Here is a 9,536-nt window from a genome sequence, read left to right as displayed (position 1 = left end):
CTTGGTATATGGACGTGAAATAAAAGTGTCTATCTTGTAACTTGGTATATGGATGTGAAATAAAAGTGTCTATCTTGTAACTTGGTATATGGATGTGAAATAAAAGTGTCTATCTTGTAACTTGGTATATGGATGTGAAATAAAAGTGTCTATCTTGTAACTTGGTATATGGATGTGAAATAAAAGTGTCTATCTTGTAACTTGGTATATGGATGTGAAATAAAAGTGTCTATCTTGTAACTTGGGATATGGATGTGAAATAAAAGTATCTATCTTGTAACTTGGTATATGGATGTGAAATAAAAGTGTCTATCTTGTAACTTGGTATGTGGACATGAAATAAAAGTGTCCATCTTGTAACTTGGTATATGGATGTGAAATAAAAGTGTCCATCTTGTAACTTGGTATATGGATGTGAAATAAAAGTGTCTATCTTATAACTTGGTATATGGACGTGAAATAAAAGTGTCTATCTTGTAACTTGGTATATGGATGTGAAATAAAAGTGTCCATCTTGTAACTTGGTATATGGATGTGAAATAAAAGTGTCTATCTTGTAACTTGGTATATGGATGTGAAATAAAAGTGTCTATCTTGTAACTTGGTATATGGATGTGAAATAAAAGTGTCTATCTTGTAACTTGGTATATGGATGTGAAATAAAAGTGTCTATCTTGTAACTTGGTATGTGGACATGAAATAAAAGTGTCTATCTTGTAACTTGGTATATGGATGTGAAATAAAAGTGTCCATCTTGTAACTTGGTATATGGATGTGAAATAAAAGTGTCTATCTTATAACTTGGTATATGGACATGAAATAAAAGTGTCTATCTTGTAACTTGGTATATGGATGTGAAATAAAAGTGTCTATCTTGTAACTTGGTATATGGATGTGAAATAAAAGTGTCTATCTTGTAACTTGGTATATGGACGTGAAATAAAAGTGTCTATCTTGTAACTTGGTATATGGACGTGAAATAAAAGTGTCTATCTTGTAACTTGGTATATGGACGTGAAATAAAAGTGTCTATCTTGTAACGTGGTATGTGGACATGAAATAAAAGTGTCTATCTTGTAACTTGGTATATGGACGTGAAATAAAAGTGTCTATCTTGTAACTTGGTATATGGACGTGAAATAAAAGTGTCTATCTTGTAACTTGGTATATGGATGTGAAATAAAAGTGTCTATCTTGTAACTTGGTATATGGACGTGAAATAAAAGTGTCTATCTTGTAACTTGGTATATGGACCTGAAATAAAAGTGTCTATCTTGTAACTTGGTATATGGATGTGAAATAAAAGTGTCTATCTTGTAACTTGGTATATGGACGTGAAATAAAAGTGTCTATCTTGTAACTTGGTATGTGGACATGAAATAAAAGTGTCTATCTTATAACTTGGTATATGGATGTGAAATAAAAGTGTCTATCTTGTAACTTGGTATATGGACGTGAAATAAAAGTGTCTATCTTGTAACTTGGTATATGGATGTGAAATAAAAGTGTCTATCTTGTAACTTGGTATATGGACGTGAAATAAAAGTGTCTATCTTGTAACTTGGTATATGGACGTGAAATAAAAGTGTCTATCTTGTAACTTGGTATATGGACGTGAAATAAAAGTGTCTATCTTGTAACTTGGTATATGGATGTGAAATAAAAGTGTCTATCTTGTAACTTGGTATATGGATGTGAAATAAAAGTATCTATCTTGTAACTTGGTATATGGATGTGAAATAAAAGTATCTATCTTGTAACTTGGTATATGGACGTGAAATAAAAGTGTCTATCTTGTAACTTGGTATATGGACGTGAAATAAAAGTGTCTATCTTGTAACTTGGTATATGGACGTGAAATAAAAGTGTCTATGTTGTAACTTGGTATATGGACATGAAATAAAAGTGTCTATCTTGTAACTTGGTATATGGATGTGAAATAAAAGTGTCTATCTTGTAACTTGGTATATGGACGTGAAATAAAAGTGTCTATCTTGTAACTTGGTATATAGACGTGAAATAAAAGTGTCTATCTTGTAACTTGATATATGGATGTGAAATAAAAGTGTCTATCTTGTAACTTGGTATATGGACGTGAAATAAAAGTGTCTATCTTGTAACTTGGTATATAGACGTGAAATAAAAGTGTCTATCTTGTAACTTGGTACATGGATGTGAAATAGAAGTCTCTATCTTCTCTCTCTCTCTCTCTCTGGGGATCCCTCCTCCACCTCTTCTCCCTTCCTTTGCTCCCATAGGCATCAACTGGGTAGTTGATAGGACAAAATAAAGATTAGTGTTAATATTGTTAGATTTGGTGCCAGAGTTATCAATTAGGAGGGTTGGCTCTAGGATCAATTTTGGCTGACTACATGGAAGATTGTTTTTGCAGAACCCAATCTTTGCTCTCCTTTGTATGGCCTTAGCTTAATTGCTCCTTGAATCCTTTGCCTTAGTTGTCTCATATGCGAGGCTTTGTTGGCTCATGCTCCTTTTGACTAATATAATTTTTGTATTAGTTGGATGGCCTATGCATGTATTTATAAACACATTTCTTAGAAATTCCCAAAACTTATTCATGGATGGAGAAAAACATTTACCATAGTATTAGTTAGGCACCCTTTTTGATCTAGCAACCAATATGGTTTTTCAACAAAATAGGTAATGTTTTTGAAACCCAATAAGTCCATGATTAGTATTTACTTACTTTTTTTTTTTGGTGTAAAAGCATTGAACTAATTAGCATAAAAAATTTAATTGTTTAATTTTTAAAGCCTATACCAGGGATTTATAAGATGCAGAGTTTTTTAAAAGTGTTGAATTGATTGCCTTTTTTAAAATCAGATAAAATAACAAGATTTCTTTTTAAATTTTGAATTGCAATATTTTTTTTTTTATATGACTTATTTATTGATTTATTTATCTATCTATCTTAAAATAAATCTTTGTTTTCCAGCACAACGTTTACTCATAAATTTGCATGCTTCATTTTAAAGAAAATGTGATGTACTGTGAGCATTTTACTTTGTATAAGTTTCTTAATTTTTTTAAAATACTATCACCAATTTTTTCAAATTTGTACATATTGCCAACTTAGCACATGTCATGCAGTTTGAACAATGGGCCCCATCCAACACCTTTAAGACATATTCCATTGTTTGACACACATCCAAATAATATATTTTTTTATTCCACTAAACAGTTTTTGAAAGTTAGGTCAAACATTCTACCCAGAATAAAGCCATTCCTTCTATTGTACTTTAAGACCTTGTGTAGTAAAATATTTTATTTGAATATAATCCTAATACATTAAATTTAAAATCAATGTTTTATAATCAAATTGAAAATAAAAAACGATGTGTTTTTGACTTTCAAGAAGTTATTATTTCAAAATATTTAATTCTTTAAACCAAATACACACCTTTTATTCGATTTTCAAAGTAAGCCAGTAATTGTTTTTCATTTACTTATCATTGCAATGATATTACCATTTCCAATTTTTGGTTTTAGTATATTACAAACAAAAGTATTCTTAATTTTCGAATTGAACAAGGTTTTATTGAAGTTTGTAAACATACTATTACAGAGTTGTTTCAATGTTTATAACAATTGTACTATTTTAAACATTCGTTTGATAAGAATGGTTTTTTTATGCAATATGTATGTGCATTTATATTTAAATACATGCTAAATATTAATCTAAGTAATTTATAGTAATGTTACAAACTTAACTTTTTTTTCTACACAGAAAATATCTTAAAATATTTGAAGCTAAAGTTTCTAACATCATTTTTTTGAATTTAATTATATTAAAAATCATGTCAATTAAACATATTTTCCCAAATTAAATGTATTTTAGCCAAAACAAAAACTAAGAGACTCCGGTGTGAGTTTTTAAATGCATGAAATATTCTCTTTGCATAATTTTTATTTGCAAAAGAATCACAAATAGATGCAACCAATAAAATACAACTCTTTTGATGTATTCAAAGTAAATAATATACTCATTAGAGTAAAAAGATAGTTTGTTACACTCTCATTAAGGAAAGAAGGCTTCACAATTACTTCAAATTTTAATTTATTTTTAATCATTGAAGTACAATATAGCATTTGGAAACAGAAATCAATAACCTTGTGCAAAATGGCTCCACAACCAGATGCACAGGCCAGCAAGATTCGAAATAGCTAGATAAGAAGATAAAGATACAAAAACACATAAAAACTCCAGAATAGGAAATATTCAAAAAGTGGCTAGCCAGATTAAGAAATGAACCTCCATGCATTTTCATTATCTATAACACTTGCAAGATTCACATTTTGTTTCAATTTATGCTAATCTCAATTGTAAGTCATCAAAGAATGTCTTCAATGTAAACTTCATAACAAGTCTTGATATTTCAAATTCTATTAAAAAAAAAGAGAAAAAGATCATAGCAAGACCAATTTTGTACGTTTTCAAAAACAATTATCTCATACTTAACTTTGAATTACTGAACAATATATCAAAAGGTTCCAACAAAAGTTGCAAACCATTTCCAGCGTGCAAGAGCTGCTTTTTTGACTACTTCTGGAACACTTTCATCCCTTTTTCATTTCGGGGAACTTTCATCCACCACAGACCAGATTATTCACCTCAGCCTGGCCTGGCATGTGCATCAACACTCCCCACCCACAAGCACCACAGAGACTGTACAGTGGTAGTACCATACATCCATAGGGCAGCAGATAGCCAAGATATTGACGGCCTTGTAACCAATCCTGCCTTTTGAAGGTGTTTATACTTTACTTTATTAGGGTTTTGCCCTCTGCCAAGCAATCCTCTGCATCTCACTTCTTCCCATTGTGCCAGTCTGCTACTCACTTCCCAGCCCTCTGTTACCCTTGATTATGGCACTCACCCCTGCCAATTTTGGAGCACAGGTTGAGTGATCCTCCAGCAAGCCAGTGATGAAAAAACATGATCCCCTAATGTCAGTCAATGAATGAATGTCTTAGTTGTTTGAGTAATCAATTAGTTGGATAAAAAAGTGGATTTTTGTCATTCATGGGAAACGACACTCACAATACACACACTTACACACACATAGTGAACAATACATAGATAGCCCATATGTATCAATTGGTAAGGTCCATTCCCCAATGCCACATATATCAACACACTAACCCTAACACACTCCTATTTCTTTCAATGGAAAAAAAATGTATACGTGAAGAATAAGTAACATGGACCTCAATTGTATTCAAGTAGGGTGTTTGACACCATGTTGAGTGACAAACACAAAAGAATCAATATTCAATCTCCAACAAGGAATTGGAGAATGAAAGGTTGGCGGGGCTTGTTGCCCTGAAGGAAAGGTGAGGAAAGTGAGAAACATTGACTTCCAGTACCACTTTGAACTCCCAAAAGCACTAGTGTTCCATGCATGCACTGGATGAACGAACTTTTTCTACACATGCACACTTTTTCATCTGCATGTTCTGTCATAGGTTCCTTCCTTCAACTTCTCCATTTCATAGGTACATTTATTAAAAAATATATATTAATATTTTGTGTTTCAATTCCTATGCCCTGTGTGAGTGTGCGTGCACTTGCCCACAACATTGCCTGATTTCTTCAACTTGGGTCCCACTTTTTTTTCTTTTTCTTTTCTACTGAAAAGTAGGCAATCTAATTTTCCAAAAGAGTTAATGTTTAGAGGACAGAAATGAAGAAGGAGAAAAATAATAAATAGTGGATTTGGGTAATGAATCCATCCTTGAGAGTGTGTGTATTTATTTGCTCAATAGTAGAAAAGGAGTGAAGGGGGGGGGGGGGGACATGGCTATGTGCCCACATAATATGATAATAGTGGTGCAATACAAGGGTACAAGGGGTGATAGAATCCCAAGGCCAACTCCTACACCCACCTCACTTGCATCTAATTGACAGCACTTCCCATGTCCTTTCACCGTGTCTTGCCCATCATTCCTTTCAAGTGACACTACTAATCCTTATTTTTGTACTTGAATAATTGGCTCTCATGTAAGCAATGAGTACAAACAAAAGGGGGATGATCAATACTAGGGATGACCAACAACGCTAAGCCTCCTATCCTCTCTGTAGAAACAAACTATGCATGTTCTCCTTTAAGCTTGAAGAACAATTGAGAGACAAACATAGAGAGAGGTCTTTGTGGAAGAATGGGAGTTGGCATGGGCTTCAAAGCCAATAAAGCTTCTTCAACTTGTAGTATTGTGAGGTGTGTTTTTTGAAAGTATCATTGGATGGAAATATTATTCAATGTGGGGAAAACAGTAAGTCGATGAACTAAAGCTCTCAGCCGGAAGGATGGGGTTTGACAACTCCACATGATCTATTTATTATTCTTAAGGTGCTGGGTTTTGAGCACATGCTCAAAAGAGAGAAATTTTATTCTATTTTTATTTTTTATTTTTTATTTTTTTTCGAAACACATGAGGAGAGAGATATCATGCTTTGGGCCAGAGCTTTGACTATGTGGAGGATTGGATGCCACTAGCAAAAAGGGATGGATGATAATATAAGATGGATGAATGATTATGCTATGTGAGATGGGGTGCTTTTTCTTCTTTTAGACTTTGTAAACTTCAACAAAAATGAGAAACTACTTTTGTAGCACAGTTTTTTTTTTTTTTTTTTTTTTTTTTTTTTTGTGTGTGTGTGTGTGTGTGCAAGCTAAGAACACTAATCTTAATGGGTATGCTCCATTTTTTTATTATTTTTTTTAAGATTTTTTAAAAACAGTGAAAGAAACAAAGGAAGAAACATCCAAACTATCAATATTGGATGTCATTACATATGCTATGGAACCAATGCTAAACTGAGTTGTAAGAAAATAAATCAATAGTAGTAACACATGGCTGGTGTATTTAAAATACATAAATATATGCAAGGTGTAACATTGTTTTGGAAATTTCTGGATCATTGCAGAAAAAAATAAAGAAGTACATTAGTTTCTATGAAAATTTTGCTTCATATTACTTAATTATTTAATATAATAGAAGCTATGTTATTCTAGTTAATGCATACAAACGGAATATCACTCACAAATGATTTTTTAGAGAAAAACCAGTAAACTACCTAGAAAAGCATTAAAGACATGATTACTTTCTTAATATCTCAATAATAATAAACAAAATAAATGAATTTATGGTTCCTAATTTTATTTCAGAAATAACAATCAAAGGTCAAAAAATGTACCTCTTTTCATTTATAGTTCCATTCTACAATTGAATGAGATTTAATATTAAAAAGAAATCGATTATACCACCCATAATCTTTAAAAATAAACAAATAAAATAAATAAATATATTTATAAGACATAGGATTTTTCTAAACACAATTTAAATGGAAATAAAAATTACTTGTAGCAAATCCCACAATAAATCTTTTTTAAGAAACCATTACATAACCATCTAGGTTAATTTAATGCTGGTTCTAATGACATGTGACAGTTATCTGATAAATTGTAATAAACATATCTTTGACCATTTTTGACACCATATGGATGATGGAATTGTAGTACATAGAATTATATAGTACCATGTCAACCAGCATTGTTTAACTTGGGGAAAATATCTTATGCAAGTTCGGCAACAAATGATTATTTATTTGGTCAATGTATTCAACTGGAAGCCAATGACTTGTGCAAAGTATGGGAGCATGAAGAGACATTTTGGAGTAATGGTTTGAAACCCTTTGTTGCATGTCCCATTTTCATGTTTGAGTTCATCTAAATATTGTGCAAGTGTCCTCTAACAGATGATGTTTTCATTCCATACAACTCTATTCATTTTTCCAGTCTAATGTAAATACTACTTTAGATGCTGATAAGGTTCTTTCATATTTTTCAATGTGTGTTTTTATTCATGCATGAGTCCTTGTTTATCATCCAAATGGTGTTAAAAATTTTAAAAAAATTAAAAATGCATTGACCAAATTCATGTAATAACCCAAGTAAATCAAAATTAAAATATTGTACTCATTGATGATTTATATACAAAAATACATTATAAAACTTACAGTTAGCTAAAAGCATTTGCCACAAATACAACAAAACAACAGTCAAGTCAGTTTACAACATTATCATGTATTAAAATACAAAACTTTGTTATTATTGTTATTATTGTTTTTTTAATCCCCTTGTGCATGTAAGTAGTACAATTAAGAAACACATTACACTGTGAAAATTTATTGGAACAAATACGACCTAATATTTATAGCAGATGAAGCAAGCATGCCTTTGCTACTCTTACTTGTCTTCTTATTTTTGAAGTAAAATGTTTAAAATACTACAGATGGAATTTAAAATTTACATCAAAGTACAATTTTTCCACAATAAGTGTATGTATGCATAGCTGCTTACAAACTTGTACATGTTTCTATGCATTAAAACTACAACATAACAATAATTGACAAGGCCTACTTTATTTGCTTTGAAGTATAACAATGCATTTTAGATTATTGTTGTTTAATTGTGAAGCTGCATAAGAAATATTTTGATGTTATCTTTCATCCTTAACAGGTTAATTTGGATCATAGCATATTTTGTGCACAAACATATGTACTTATAACAAATTTGTCCAAAAATGATGCCAAATATTAAATGAGCCACGGTTCTAAATATACATTATCTAAAAGCATTGCAGTGGATCTTCAAATGCACTCCTCTGAAAAAATGTAAAATTCATACCAAATTAAATTACATTTTAGTCGATCAAATTTTTGATATTTTAAAAACTTACAAAAAGAATAGTACAAAAAAAATATAATAAATACATAGATTTTTTTTTTTTGCAATCCAATTACATTATTTCAGGACATATTTGTAATAAATGCACTTATTTTATGTCATTTAATGTTTTGAATAATTTTTTATTTAATAAAAACCTCCAAATTTGCAAAAAGAAATTAGCTTATTAGATCGTAACATATTGTAGAAAGCTTTGATATTGAACAACATTATTCCAACAATAAGGTTTGGCAATTTTCCATGATATTCTTTTTTCAATTGTTATAAAATGTTATTAATTGTACATGTATCTAAAATTGTATATACACATATATTGAGAGAGTAAAAACAACTATCTATGTATTATTATTATTAGTTATAACCATTCAAAGTTGGAGGTTATATACTATATTATGTTGCAAAATTAGACATGGACTATAAAAGCCTTGGTTTACATGTCAATATTGGTTAACACATCAAATACAAATATTAACAATGCAAATCCTACAGTTCAATGTAATATTGTATTCATAATTATTTACAAGGGTTTCCATTGTCTAAAGCCTTATATTTAAAGTAAAGAGATAAAAACAAAAAACCAAAAACTAAAATTAAAAATGTCACTATATATGTAGTCATGGTGCTAGAACAAATCTAAATTTACATGTGAGTGAAAAATAAAAGGTGTTTTATAAGTAAAACCTAATAAATTTAGAATGTTGGAAGATGATTATTTTTAAATTTCGAATAAAACTGTTTTTTCAGACTTGTCTAATTCTGTTTTAC

Source organism: Physcomitrium patens, chromosome 22 (genome assembly GCF_059467195.1).
Source record: "Physcomitrium patens ecotype Gransden chromosome 22, ASM5946719v1, whole genome shotgun sequence".
Taxonomy (NCBI): domain Eukaryota; kingdom Viridiplantae; phylum Streptophyta; class Bryopsida; order Funariales; family Funariaceae; genus Physcomitrium; species Physcomitrium patens.
The sequence above is the reverse complement of the archived record's forward strand: the minus strand, read 5'-3'. Positions refer to the sequence as shown.